Here is a 15,326-nt window from a genome sequence, read left to right on the forward strand (position 1 = left end):
TCAGTGGCCCGGGACAAGGGTCCTCCCGCAACTTCGGCGTCGAGGGAGATTCGCCCGGCTGGGCTCTCGCCTCGCGCTCCTGAGGCCCCTCTTCCTCCTCCTCCTCTCTCCCCTGACCATTCTAACCAGGAGGACAATGTCTCCATTTCTGAGGCAGTGGCCGTTTTCCAAGGGGATCATGGGGTGTCTACTGGAACCTCAGGCCCTGATCCCTCTCCCCAGGCCGAGGACTCTCTGCCTCAAGGTCAGACTATTCCTCTGGCCTCAGCTATTAATACCCAAGGGCAGAATATTTCTCCCGACTTGGCAAATTTGATAGCTCTTTCCATAAGACAAGGCATCGCCCAAGGACTGCAAGAGAGAGCCTCATTTCGTGTCTCTGACTATTTGGATGAGCAGGCCCTCTCCCTGCGCTCAGTTCCCATGGACACAAGCCATCTTCCTCCGGAACGGGCAGGTTCACCTTCCAAGGTCAGCCAGGGTTCCTTGTCTGAGGAAGAAGAGGGTGAAATTTTGGTCGACCAAGACTTATCTGAAGATGAGGGTTTGGAACCCGACCAACCCTCCTTTGTGGGTCTCTTCAGACCACAGATGTTCCGGTCTCTCTTATTTAAGGCCCAGACTACCACCCGCTTGGGCATCCCCGGAGCTAAGTCTTCCGGTCAAGCTTCGTCTTCTGATCCTGCCTCGGCCTTGTTTGAAGAACCATCGGTTATGACTGAGACTATACCGGCTCCCAAGTTGTTCTCGGACGTATTGCAACGGCAATGGAAATTCCCGAGCTCGGGTCCCGCTCCTAATTCTTTAGATCGAAGGTTTTACCATCTAGCTTCAGAATTCGCGGATTTGTTACAGGTCCCGGCAGTGGACCCTCCAATAGTCGCACTGGCTTCTCCAACCCCCTTGTCAGGTCCCTCGGAGGAATCTCTGCGACCAGAGGATCGGAAAGTGGAAAGATCTTTGATTAAAGCCCATCAGTCAGCAGCCTGGTCTGCTCAGGCTTCCTCGGCGGCTTCTTTTTTTAATAGAGCCTCTATCCTCTGGCTGAAGCAGTTGCAAAAACGCATTCCTAGCTCGGATGTCCGCTCACAACAGGACATAACCAAGATTCTGGCCGCGGTTGAATTCTCGGCCGACGCCACCTTGAACGCTTCACGCTTTTCGGCCAAGTCCATTGGTTCTACGATTACTTCCCGAAGGTTGCTTTGGTTGAAGAACTGGCAGGCCGACATCCGCCACAAATGGCGCTTAGCATCCTCTCCGTATGCTGGATCCAACTTGTTCGGGGCTCCTCTGGAACCACTTCTTATTGAAACCTGGGACCACCGCAAGGTGCTACCAGCTCTTTCGCGTAGATCTGAGTATCGTCCGGCGAATTCCTTTCGTCCTTCATCCTTTCGTTCCTCGGACTCCACTCCTTCTTACCAACGTTACCAACGTCCTTTCCAGTCCAGGGGAGCTCCTCTCCAGGATCACCAGGTCAGACAAGGGCCCCGGTTCCCCTCCAGGCGAAACCAACGTGGGGGCCGTGGCAGGCCCTTTCGCAGGTCTCGTTAACTTGCCCCAGACTTCTGGGATTGGAGGTCGTTTAGCCCTTTTTGCCTCCAAATGGGAGTCCACAGTTTCTGACAATTGGGTCAAGGATGTAGTTAAATTCGGCCTTCCCCTAGAGTTTAGGTCTACCCCTCCTCAGTTATTTTTGCGTTGCCCTGTTTCCCTTATTGGGGCCAAAAGAGCCCGGGTGGAGGCTGCCATTTACCATCTGCTGGCCTCCAGGTCCATTCAGCCTGTTCCGACTTCGGAATTTGGGAAGGGGTTTTACTCCCGTTTATTTCTAGTTCAAAAGTCCTCCGGGGATTGGCGCCCCATCCTCGACCTTAAAGCCTTGAACCGGCATATAACATATCACCGGTTCAAGATGCAATCCCTTCAGACGATTTTGCTTTCCCTGCAAGTTGGGGATTTCATGTCATCTATTGACTTGACAGACGCCTACCTTCATGTCCCTATCCTTCCCGAGCACCGTAGGTACCTTCGTTTTTGTTATAATGGGAAACATTATCAATACCGTGCCCTCCCCTTTGGCCTTTCCTCAGCCCCCAGGGTTTTCACTAAGATTATGGTGGCCCTTATGGCCTTTGTTTCTAACCTCCCTGTGAGGGTTCTCTTTTATCTCGATGATATTTTAGTGTTATCTCGTTCCTCTGAGCAGGCCCATCGAGATTTAGCCTTGACCCTTAGGATTTTACAAGAACACGGCTTTTCCATTAATTGGAAGAAGAGCCACTTAGTCCCTGCCACTAGGCTCCAACACCTAGGAGCTATTATAGACACGGTCTCCTCGGAAGTTTTCCTTTCTCCGGACCGTATCTTAAGTTTGAGATCACTGGCAGCCAAGGTACAGCGACAACGCTCAACCTCTCTCCTCACCTTGTCTTGTCTCCTTGGCAAAATGGTGTCTTCGTTTGGGATCGTCCCTTGGTCCAGGCTACACAGCAGGGACCTCCAGTGGTTCCTGCTGCCATTTCAGCGGTCCCGCCGGGCTTCATCCCTCCTACGAGTAATAGTTCCCCAGCACGTGCTGCAGTCGCTGGATTGGTGGATCTCCGACAACATCAGCAGGGGAAGCGCCTTCCGCGAGCCTCAACGCTTACTTGTCACAACGGACGCCAGCTTAACCGGTTGGGGCGCTCATCTGGGGAGTCACCTGACTCAGGGACAGTGGTCCTCCCAGGAGTCGGAGTTGAGCATCAACGTCCTGGAGCTTCGGGCCATCTTCCTCGCTCTGCAACATTTCCAGACCCTGGTGCAGGGCCGGGACATCCTCGTCCTAACGGACAACGTCTCGGCGAAAGCCCATGTCAACAGGCAAGGGGGGACGCGGTCCCGAGCTCTCATGCGCGAAGCTCACAGGCTGGGCTCCTGGTCGGAAACCAATCTGTCCTCCATCAAAGCGGCACACATCTCCGGGATCGAGAATCGGACGGCGGATGCCCTCAGCCGGTCCACGATCGACCCAGCGGAGTGGAGTCTCCACCCGGATCTCTTTCAGGAACTGGTGGTTCGATTCGGTCTTCCGGCCATCGACCTTTTTGCCTCGGGGTCCAACCATCAGACACCTCGGTTCTTCTCCAGGTTCCCAACTCCAGGAGCCGAAGCAGTAGACGCTCTCCGTTGCAGTTGGCCGTCAAATATCCTCCTGTATGCATTTCCTCCGCTTCCTCTCATTCCTCTAGTCATCAGGAAGCTCCTTCAGGATCGGGCGGAGCTCGTCCTGATTGCACCCTTTTGGAGCCGTCGCCCTTGGTTCGCGGATCTACGAGCTCTCTCGGTTCAACCACCCTGGCAGATTCCGGACGATCGGATGGTTCTCCTGCAGGGATCCCTGTCTCATCCGGATCCACACTGGCTTCGCTTAACCGCGTGGAGACTGAGCGGCTCATTATGAGGGACATTCCTCTTTCGTCTGGTGTCATCGACCTCATACAAGCTTCTAGGAGGGGCTCTACTACCAGGATTTACGAGGCTACCTGGCAGTCTTTCTCTGCGTGGTGTCAAAAGCGTCAAATATTACCGCCCTCAGCCTCGGTGGAACATGTCTTAGAGTTTCTTCATGAAGGGTTTCTAGCGGGACTATCACCTAACACCCTACGGCGTCAAGTGGCGGCACTTTCTTCGGTTCTTTCCTGCGGCTCGACGCACACAATGTCTCATCATCCGCTCGTTCGCCAGTTCTTACGAGGTGCCACCAATGTCCGCCCACCTCCGGTACGTCGTTTTCCTACATGGGACCTTCCTAGAGTCCTTTCAGCCCTAACGAAAGCTCCCTTCGAGCCCTTGAGGGAGGTATCCCTTCGACTTCTCTCTCTGAAAGTGGCCTTTCTAGTGGCGGTCACCTCCGCTCGAAGAATCTCAGAGATGACTTCTCTATCGGTCCGCAGGGAACTCTGTATCCTCTACCCGGACAGGGTGGTCCTCAGACTGGACCCTTCCTTCGTCCCGAAGGTAAACTCCTTGTTCCACAGGTCCCAGGAGTTGGTCTTACCAAACTTTTGTCCCCAACCGCGTCATCGTTTGGAAGAAAATTGGCATAAGTTAGACGTTCGCCGTGCTGTCAAGGTCTATCTGGCTCGTACGTCCTCGATCAGGCGGACGGATGCTTTCTTCGTTTCCTTCCTTCCTTCTTCATTGGGGACCAAGATCTCATCAGCGACCTTGGGCTGATGGATTCGGGCATGCATCTCTACAGCCTATATTTCACTTTCCCTGCTGGTTCCCCGGGGCATTACGGCCCACTCAACGAGAAGCGCCGCAACCTCGGCGGCCTGGTCAACCAGGGCCCCAGTAGAGGAGATCTGCCGGGCGGCCACGTGGGCCTCTCCTAACGCCTTCATCAGACACTATCGTCTGGATGCTTATGCCTCTTCGGATGCAGCCTTTGGCAGGAGAGTGCTCCAGCAGGTCCATCAGGCATCCTAGGACCGGGGCCGGCCTTCTCCCTCCCGACAGGACACAGGACTTGGGTATGTCCCATCCTGACTGCCGTGACCACCCTGACTGGAGAATGAGTGTTGGTACCTACCTGATACGCTCCTTCTCGGGCTGGTGGTCACGGCAGTCAGCCCCTCCCTTTGGCCGCCCCGGGCTGGTGGTAACCTCTGAAGGGAAGGCTGGGGGGGAGGGTTTACTTACCTCTCTTCATGTTTTTGTCCTCTAGACACGCCAGTCTGCACAGGATTCCTCGTCTCAAAACTGACGCGTAGAGCAGGGAGGCGGGGCTTCGTTTCCTCTGCAGACTCGGTCCTAAACAACTCGCACCCGTGTCGCCTCCCATCCTGACTGCCGTGACCACCAGCCCGAGAAGGAGCGTATCAGGTAGGTACCAACGCTCATTTCATGGTTGTCCAGTCTCTTCTTAAAAACCTCCAGTGTTGGAGCACCCACAACTTCTGCAGGCAAATTGCACCAGTGATTAATTGTGCTAACTGACAGGAAATTTCTCTTTGTTTCTAGGTTGGTTCTCTCCTTGATTAGTTTCCATCCATTGCTTCTTGTCAGCTGCCTTCAGATGCTTTGGAGAATAGACTAATCCACTCTTCTTTGTGGCAGCTCCTTAGATATTGGAACATTTATATCATGTCAACCCAGTCCTTCTTTTCATTAAACTAGACATACCAAAATCCTGCAGTCATTCTTCATATGTTTAAACCATATGAAGCCAATATCTTTTTTGTCTGTAAGCTTACCTTTATGGATCATATTTAGAATTTTTTATTTTTATTTTGTTTTCGGTAACTACTCTGGGACGTTGTTAACAATATATTTAAGTATTTTCTTTTAATTGTTTGCTTTCATTAATATATATTTAAACATTTAGGTTTAAACATTTTCATAGCCTAGTTCCATCCAGCTAGAACAATTATCATATTTTCCTTAGACATATCACTTCAAATAATGCAAATCTGAATAATGTGGCCATTTCATGGGATTTATTAACTTCATTAATTGAGAACCACCTGTATTTGAAAATAGCATAGAAGATGTTTTGCCAGAATGATTGGTCTAAATAAGGAATAAATTCTTCTAATTGTTATTTTAAAGATGTTGATAGATTTGCATGTTGAATATAATTTATCTGTAACATTTGCCTCAGTTGATATATACAATTGAAATGTGTACTAATTAAACAGTATGGCCTCAAGGCTCTAGCAGCCTGCAAAATACCTGTAATTTTAGGATTCCTAAGAGATGCAGTGATTAAATGAAACCAATAGTTCAGTTTGATAAGGTTTAAAAATAAAATCAAGGTTAGTATTAATATTTCTTACTCCTTGTGCTGTTAATAATAGCCAAGAAGTGATAATATATTGCAAAAAAGAACTTTGACGCATTGAAGCCAGCTTGCATTATGTATAAATTTAAAACATACTTTTGAAAATGCTCTTTAAGTGAATTAGAAGCAAAGTGAATACAGGTAGTCCTCAATTTATGACCACAATTGAGCCCAAAATTTCTGATGTTAAGTGAGACATTTGTTAAGTCAGTTTGTGCCGCTTTACAACCTTTCTTGCCTCAGTTGTTAAGTGAATCACTGCAGTTGATAAGTTAGTAACTCGGTTGTTAAGTGAAACTTTGCTTGTCAGAAGGTCGCAAAAGGGAATCACATGACCCCAGACACTGCAACTGTCATAAATATGAGTCTGTTTCCAAGCGTCTGAATTTTGACCACGTGACTATGGGGATGCTGCAAAGGTCGTAACTGTAAAAAACGGTCAGAAGTAATTTTTTTCAGTGTTGTAACTTTGAACGGTCACTAAATGAACTGTTGTAAGTCGAGGACTACTTGTAAATATTTGGAAGGGAACAAAAAGAACTTCAGTCATTGTTCCAAGAACTAATTTTAAAGAAAGTATTTGACTCATGACATAAGTTAAGCACCAGTTAAAACAACATGATCTTATCTGTCTAAGATTCCAGCTTGAAAATGATTTTGCATAATATTATTTGGTATTAAAAAGCAACCTACCAAATTTTATAGTGACTTCATATCATAGTCAACATTGTGTTCTTGACAATAGTAAGAATGGCTTGTAATTTTCTCCTTCTGTAATGTTTTTTTTCAAATAAGTTCCCAGTAGGGGGTATACAAATTTGGAAGTTCAGAACACAATATTATAGAAAACTCCAAAATGTTTTCCCCCTATCTATACTATGCTGAATGTCCTTGGAAATGGATCAAGGTCTCCTAGAAACAGTTCTCCATGGCTTCCTTATCTAACTTCCAGTTATAGATTTTAGTGGACTTCTATTTAAGTATTAACTATGCTTAAATTGTGCTTAATTTTTTTGAGATCAGCTAAAGAAGGCTATGTGCTTCTTGCCTATCTGGGCCTACCTTATTTTGTCCTGAATTTTTTCAGTTTTGAATTAAGGCAAATATACATTTCTCAGTTTATTGTAATTGATGCTAGGCTGTTGGTGAAGAATCCAAATGGGTTTCAGTAAATTAGTACCTTGTATGATGTAATTTACAGCATGGCTTTTAAAAAAACATGTGTCAGAGATCAAGGTGTTGTATATGAAGGAAAAATGTAGTGAGCGAAGTTAGGACCGATGCCAGTGCAAAAGGCACTGTTTAGAATTTCACTTCTCCACCAACATTTTTCTTAATATTCAAAATCTGGTATTTCTTTCTCTTTCTCAGATGGTCTCTTTCTATACTGACAGGGTAGAATCAGGTATGACTTTCAAGGATAGAAAAATACGGATCTAAAAAATAGTTTTGGTGTAAACTGGGCTTATTTAAATTTAATTTTAACTTCTGACATTAATTTCTTTGCTCACTACATTTCATCCTTAATTTTGTTTAGCTTAGCATGATGGATTCTCTCTCTCTCTCTCTCTCTCTCTCTCTCTCTCTCTCTCTCTCTCTCTCACACACACACACACACACACACACACACACACACGAACAGTTGTTATAGTGTTTATTTTTTTGTTCCCCAAAAGGAATTGGATTTTAACATTATTGTCTCTTTGGAGAATGCTTAAAGAAAGCTATGCAGAGCTGCATGCTTCAGGCTATCTCTCCAACAAGTTGGTTTAAAAAAAAGAAATTTAATTAAAATCCTATCACAAAGTACTGTGGATCAATGCTTCTAATTCATCAGAGGTCAGTGTGCAATGTGAATGACAGTTCCTATCAGATGCCTATTTAGCTTATTGTATTTAAGGAGTAGATTGTTGTATAGACACTGTGTTGTAATGACTGTCAATGTCAAATTGTCCTAGACTGATTAGCAGTTTTCTCATAGGCTTGTAGACTGAACCAGAATTGAGAGATGTTGCATGGTCTTGGAAGTACTGTAGAAGAACTCTTGTTACATGTATGTCCTACTATTCTGTATGCTAAGGAAACACTGTCTCCAAGTTACATTATTACAGCTTCTGTAATTCTCCATAAAGATGGGACCAGCAGCCAGGAATGGGTTAACTCTTTCTGTTATCCGATAGGACGGAATCTGCAAACTGTTAAGCTCCGCCCCTTTTTCTTGCTTCCCAGCTTTTAGACTCAGTCTGACTTGGACAGATGTGTTTATCTGAGCTAAGTATTCCTGACTGCTTTACTTCTAACAACAACTTTAGCTCCTAGTTCTCTGGTTGAGCCTGCTATTTACCAGAAAGAAGGGTGATCCAGCCTGAGCTCGCTGAAGGCCGCTTCTCGGCACACCATCTCAGAGAACTCCCAGGTCTGCTTGTTGAGCCCTGCATTCCAGTGTGAAAGGCAATCCAGCCTGAGCCCGCTGAAGGCCACTTGATGGCGTGAAGGCTGCCGGCTGGCAGTTCTTAAGGGAGGTGCTCATGAGCCTGGCCCCAAACCGCCTATCCCAGGACCGAAGGGCTTTTGGAGGCTTCCAGCCCTATTGACCGATCGGAATTTAAAATAGTCCACGGCAGTGCTCACGAGCGAGTCTCCATGGCACTAGCCTGTCAAGCACGACTCAGCTGTTCAGCACGAAGGAGAAGAACTTCAAAGGCAGTTTCTTCCAGCGCTCGGTAAGATCATTCCTTTCACTGTGTTGTGGGCGACTACAGCCCCATGGTCATAAGGGATTCCCGGGGCTAGCGTTCATGAGCTGGGCTCCACGACGCTTGTCCCAGAGGCTTGGAGGAATGCTTCGCTTGCCGCTCACAGTATCCAAGACAAAAACGCTGCTTAGCTCCTTTAGATCCACCGGACTGGGACAAAAGGCTTCTGCCTCATCTGCGGCCTGCCACGTGACGCTATAATGAGGCTTGCTTGATTGCAGCCTTGTTATGACCCTCTATTTGCAGAACCTTCCTTTGAGGCAGAGGAGGTGCCTGTCCCTAGATTATTTCTGGCTGTCGTATGAAGACAGTGGTCTACACCTGTCTCCGGCCCCTCTCCTAATAACCTCAACAGATATCTCTACAATTTGGGCACAGAGTTGGCTAACTCCCTCCAAATTCCCACCGTTGACTCTCCAGTGGCAGCACTGTCCACTCCCTCTGTCTAACAGGTCCTCCGGAGGAAATCCTCCATCTTGAGGACAAGAGGTTTGAGCAGTCGCTAGTGAAGGCTCACCAGTCTGCAGCATTGGCCATTAAGGCTTCCTTGGTTGCTTCATTTTTTAATAGAGCATTCCTGCTCTGGCTCAGACAGTTGCAAGACCGTCTGCCAGCTACAGACACCAGATCACAGCAGGATCTGAATAAGATTGTGGCTGCCTTAGAGTTCTTGGCAGACACTACACTGAACGCCTCCAGATTTGCAGTCAAATCCATCGGCTCCACAATAGCATCTCACCGACTCCTTTGGCTCTGCCAGTGGCATGCTGATGCCAGAAACAAATGGAGTCTGGCATCTGCCCCGTATGCTGGGGACAAATTGTTCAGCCCCCTTCTGATGGAATCCAGGGATAAACATAAGTTCCTGCCGAACATGTCCCATCGGGCAGAGTCCAGGCCGACCCCTTATTTTTGTCCCTTTCAGGGTTCAGACAGTGGGTTTGCAGAAACACGATCACACAGATCATTTCCCCCAGACAGGGGCGATCTCAGGATAGACAGGATGGTCACAGACAGAGGTACCCTCCCAAACGACCCTTTTGGGGTGGGAGGGGTCATTCCTTCTGACACCCACGCTGACAGCGCATCCAACCCTCCCATTGGGGGCTGCCTGGTGCTATTTGCCAGCCAGTGGGAGGGCACCACCACGGATGCTTGGGTCAGGGAGACGGTCAGGTCATGCCTCTCCCTGGAATTCCTCTCCAGGCCCCCAAGTCTTTTCGTACATTGCCCTCTATCACGGGATCAGACAAAATGGCTCCTCATGGAATTGGCCATAAAACATCTTCTGGACATTCAGGCCATACAGCTGGTTCCACTGGAGCAACATGGACAGGGGTTTTATTCCCTCCTGTTCGTGATACAGAAATCCTTGGGGAGATGGAAGGCAATTCTCAATCTCAAGTCTCTGAACCGTCGTATTGTTAATGATGGTTCAAGATGCAGTCTCTCCAGACCATCTTGAAGAGCGTCAGAGAGGGCGACTTCCTCACGTCAGTGGACCTGATGGAGGCATACCTCCATGTCCCCATCCTTCCAGCCCATAGGAAGTTTCTCCGCTTTTATTACGCGGGGAAACATTATCAGTATCATGCCCTGCCATTTGGTCTCTCTTCCACTCCCAGAGTGTTCACCAAACTGATGGCCGCACTGCCGGGTCACCTCCAGAAGTGGCCGATAAGGATCCAGTTCTATTTAGATGATATCCTTATCCAGTCCAGTTCGGAGCCTCTGGCGAGGAAGGACCTGGATACCATAATTCAGGTTTTACGAGACCACGGTTTTTCCGTATACCTGGCCAAGAGCCACTTAATTCCGACGAATACTTCATCTGGGACCGTCTCTCCCTCAAATGGTGGACCTCCCACACCATAGCCAGGGGACAAGAGTTCAGAGAACCGCATCGCCTAGTCCTGACAATGGAGACCAGCCTTTACAGTTGGGGAGCTCACCTTGAAACACACATGGCCCTGGGCCAGTGGACTCAGGAGGACCTGAGTCACAACATCAATTGGTTAGAGCTCTGAGTGATTTGCCTGGCCCTCAGGACTTTTGAGACTGTGGTCGAGGATCAAGACATTTTAGTTCTTATGGACAATGTGGCCGCCAAGGCACACATCAACCACCTCGGAGGAACCCACTCTCGGCTCCTCATGCAGGAAGCCGAACAGTTGAGTCTCTGAGCAGAGACTCATCTGTGGTCCATATGGGCTGCACATATATCGGGGGGAAAACGTGCAGGCGGACTGGCTCAGCTGACCCTCAGTCGACCATGCAGAGTGGCGCCTGCACCTGGACCTGTTTCGGGAACAATCGGGCCGCTTTGGCCTCCCGACAGTCGACCTGTTTGCCACCTGGGACAACTGCCAAATACTGAGATTCTTTGCCAGGTTCCTGACACCAGGGGCAGAGGGAGTGGATGCCCTGCGCAGCCCATTGCCTCCAGGACTGCTTTATGCCTTTCCCCCTTTCCCTCTGATCCCCAAAGTCATCCGCAAACTGCTGGAGGAGGGAGCAGAGCTTCTGCTGCTGGCTCCTCATTGGCCCAGGCGGACCTGGTCTGCGGACCTGGTGGCCCTTTTGGTGGCTCAACCCTGGAGGATCCCCCAGGACAGGATCTCCCTCAGCTAGGGGGCATTGGTCCACCCGGACCCTCAGTGGTTCCAACTGATTGTCGTCAGCGGAGCCTGCTGAGGCAGGACAAGTTGTCCTCCAGGGTCATCAACACTATTCAGGCCTTGTGACTGGCTTCCACCAACCGTATCTACAATGCTTCCTGTCGGGCTTTTTGCAGCTGGTGTGCCAAGATGGGCCTGGTTCCCATGGAGGTGTCCACAGCTCATGTCTTGGACTTCCTGCAAGACAGCCTCGATGGGGAATTGTCATCAAACACTCTTCGGAGACAGGTAGCAGCCCTTTCCTCCATTTTGACTTGTGGTTCCAGGGGCTCCCTTTCCCAACAACCACTGATTAGACAGTTCCTCAGGGGTGCCACCAATCTTCATCCCCCCGTGGTCCACCGTTACCCCACTTGGGATCTTACTAAGGTCTTAACTTCCCTTACCTGGGGCCCCTTCGAACTCCTGAGGGAGGCCAGCCTCAGATTCCTATTATTTAAGGTGGCATTTCTAGTGGCCGTAACATTGGCCCACTGAATATCTGAGTATCTCTTTCGATTAAGAATGACCTTTGTGTCTTCCGTTCCGACAGAGTCCTCCTATATCTGGACCCTACATTCATTCCAAATATTAACACTACGTTCCACAGGTCTCAGGAATCAATATTCCCCAATTTCTGTCCTGAACCAGTCCACCACCTAGAATGTACGTGGCATACCTTGGATGTCTGGAGAGCTCTCCATATATATATATATATATAAAGAGGGCCTCCACCCTGCAGAGGACGGAGTCTTTTTTCATCTCCTTCCAATCTGCCACCGTAGATCATAGGGTTACATCCTCTACTCTGGGGAGGTGGATTAGGGCTTGTATTACTAAGGCCTATGAGGCCCGGGCCTTGGCCGTCCCTAGACGTATCACCACTCACTCAACCAGGGGCGCGGCCACCTCGGCCGCGTGGACTATGCAAGCATCCTTGGAGGAGGTCTGTTGGGCCGCAATCTGGTCATCCCCTTCACCATTTATCCGCCACTATAAGCTAGATGTTTATGCCTCGGCAGAGGTGGTCTTTGGCTGGAGGGTGCTCCAATGGGTTCATACAGAGCAGGGGACACCAGGCCAGTTGGCTCCCTCCCATTAGGACAGACTACTTTGTTATGTCCCATTCCTGGCTGCTGGTCCCACCTTTATGGAGAAAGGGCGTTGGTCTTACCTGAATATCCTTTCTCGGGATGGTGTGACCAGCAGTAAGCCCCACCCAGTGTGCCTTCTGGTCCTGGGATCCGGGAAGGGGACTAACCTTTTTTTCTCAAGCTCAGCACGTCAGTCTGCAGTATCATCCTCGTCAAAAGCTGGGAAGCAAGAGGAAGGGGCGGAGCTTAACAGTTTGCAGACTCAGTCCTATCGGATAACAGAGTTAACCCATTCCTGGCTGCTGGTCCCACCATCCCGAGAAAGGGCTTTGAGGTAAGACCAATGCCCCTTTCCAGCCAGCTTTTCAGTGGAATACATTGTGTTGGAAATAATAATATTAGAGTTAGAAATAGAGTCTAGGTTGAAAATGGAACATTTCTGCCAACTTCCAAATACCATGGACACTATAGTGTACAGTACTTCTTATGTATTATAATTTAGGAAAGTATAGAATGCTTGGACACATAATCAAAAATTGCAACATTCTGCAGTGCTTCAATATAATCCCTATGGATAGGCAGCAGAGAAGGTTTTTGACCAGCGATATGTTATTGAATAATGTACATCCTAAAAAATTGTCCAGTATTATCATTTTCTAGAATTACTGTATAAAATAGTGTATCTTCCTGACATTTCCTGTTAGCTAAATTAGCTTTGTAAAGTCTAGCACCTTCTAAATGTGCTGGACTTTATCTTCCATAATCTCTAACCAAAAGGAACAAGCCAGGATAATTGAGAGTTGCAGAACATGATTCAACACACCAAAAAAGGGACCAAGTTGAACAAAGGTAGATTAGATTGTCCTCTGTATTATATTTTTGTTTGTTTCAACATATTTAACTGTATAGTAGGCCTTTGGTTTTTGTGATGGCTTTTAAATATTATATTTTGAAAAAAATGTTTAGTAAGATTTATTGTGTTATGAGCAGAAGTTTTTTTTTTTTATTATAGTAAGTAAGAAAGGCATTAATGTCACGCTTTCATAGAGGTTTGCTGGTATATTAATGTGAAATCTTGTACATGCCTTATCAAAAGTTGGCCCCAAGGAATTTAACAGGACTTGCTTTGAGTCAAACTTGTATTTGGAATAACTACTTTTAATTCAGAGTACTCTGAAGCAAGTAATGCCTTGCTCCAGAGAAGACATGTATAGAATGAAATTCTATTAAGACAGTTCTGTTACAATGTGCATGTAATGAGGAAGTGACTCAGTTGAAAATACATCTGTAGCAATTTTGTGCTTCTCTAAAAATGATCTAAGAAGAGAGAATTTTTGTTTTAAAGGGAGAAAGTACCATTTCAAATGTTAATTTAAAGCTGTGTTGGCAGGCCATACTTTTCATGATTTTGTGAGAAGATAAGAGAGAGGAATTGAAGAGAATGACTGGAGAAAATGCTGACGTAGCTTTTTTAAAAAGCCATTAAGAAAATGAAGATGAATGCTGTCAAAAACTATCCATAGAAGGTTTTTATGTTCTGAATATTTTGTATTCATTGTATATATCTTTGAAGTTGTTTTTCCAAGAAGCAGACTTTTGTGCTTTGTTTATTCTCATTTTTCTTAGATAACCTGTTTATTTAAAAAATATGACAAATGTGTTTATATTAGAGAGAATTAAGGCTTGATAATGGGTTGTGTATCATTTCAGAAGCCAATTAGTTGGTATATGTGATCACTACTGCATATAGAAGTAGCCTTCCATACCAAAATTTCTTCAGACAAGGTAGAAAGAGAAGGTTGGAGCTAAATGGCCCACCTATTATTGAGGATGTTGAACCAGTACTGGATAATTATCAAAATGTTAGTCAAAATTTAAAAGTTCTTTGATAACCATATAAGACACATGACCATCAACCATGAAATTTGCAAACTTAAGCATGATTAGCATAGAATGTCAGCATATATATTGGATTTTAAATATTTGCCAGAAATATGGGATGGAAAGCTTTATCTCTGACCAAATTAGAGAAGGATTGGTGATGAGCTACGCAATTAATTTGGTGAAACAAATCACCCTAGATAATTTGGAAAAACATTCCAGTGTTGCCTGATCATACGGTTAGGGAAATCCATCTTTGGGGATTAGTCATAAGTTGCTTCATTCAACACTGCTGTAACCTTGAACAATCCTTGAACAAGTTGTTGTAAGTTGGGAACTACCTGTACCGACTACCTAGTGTAGGTACAAATGATAGTAGGGCAGAGGTGGGCAATTATGGCCCTTTTATGACTTGTGGACTTCAATTCCCAGAATTCCTGAGCTAACATGGCTGGCTCAGGAATTCTGGGAGTTGCAGTCCACAAGTCATAAAAGGGCCATAGTTGCCCACCCCTGTAGGGTATTGTTTCTCCTATCTATCTCGACACAACTTGTAGGTGTAGGGGTTGGACTTTGAGAATCCTACTTGTTTGGTCTGGAGTTGAAATAAATAATTAGTTATCATTAGAATACTGATGATTCTGAACCATATGCTGTTGGATGACCTCACTCAACAGTTTCGTGTAGATGTTGAACGGAGAAGAGAGAGACCGACAGAGAGCCCCATGGCAGTCCACAAAGCAGAGGTCTACAGAGCAGGGTCTACCCTTAAACCTACACTGACTGAAACTGGTCCCAAAGAAAGTAATTTAGTCAAGTGATTGTGATTCATCTCTAGTAATAGTCATCTTCCCTACAGTGTACATTCTGTAGTTCTTTCATAACAAAACTGGCATCCAGAAATACAGAATAGAATACAGAATAACAGTTGGAAGGCGCTTTGTAGGTCATCTAGTCCAACACCCTACTCAAGCAGGAGGCCCTATACAATTTCTGACAAGTGGCTGTCCAGTCTCTTCTTGACTGCTTCCAGTGATGAAACACCCACAACTTGTCAAGGCAAGCTGTTCCATTGGTTGATTGTTCTCAACCAAATTCAGAAAAT

The 15,326-nt window shown here is 46.8% G+C and overlaps 1 protein-coding gene across 4 annotated transcripts in view; it reads left to right on the plus strand.

The window, feature by feature from the left end:
• Nucleotides 1-15,326, plus strand: part of DOCK1 (dedicator of cytokinesis 1) — a 427,633-nt gene that overhangs the window by 44,493 nt on the left and 367,814 nt on the right. The window lies entirely within an intron of this gene.

Source organism: Pantherophis guttatus, chromosome 6 (assembly GCF_059756535.1).
Source record: "Pantherophis guttatus breed Tessera chromosome 6, ASM5975653v1, whole genome shotgun sequence".
In the NCBI taxonomy this organism is placed as follows: Eukaryota; Metazoa; Chordata; class Lepidosauria; order Squamata; family Colubridae; genus Pantherophis; species Pantherophis guttatus.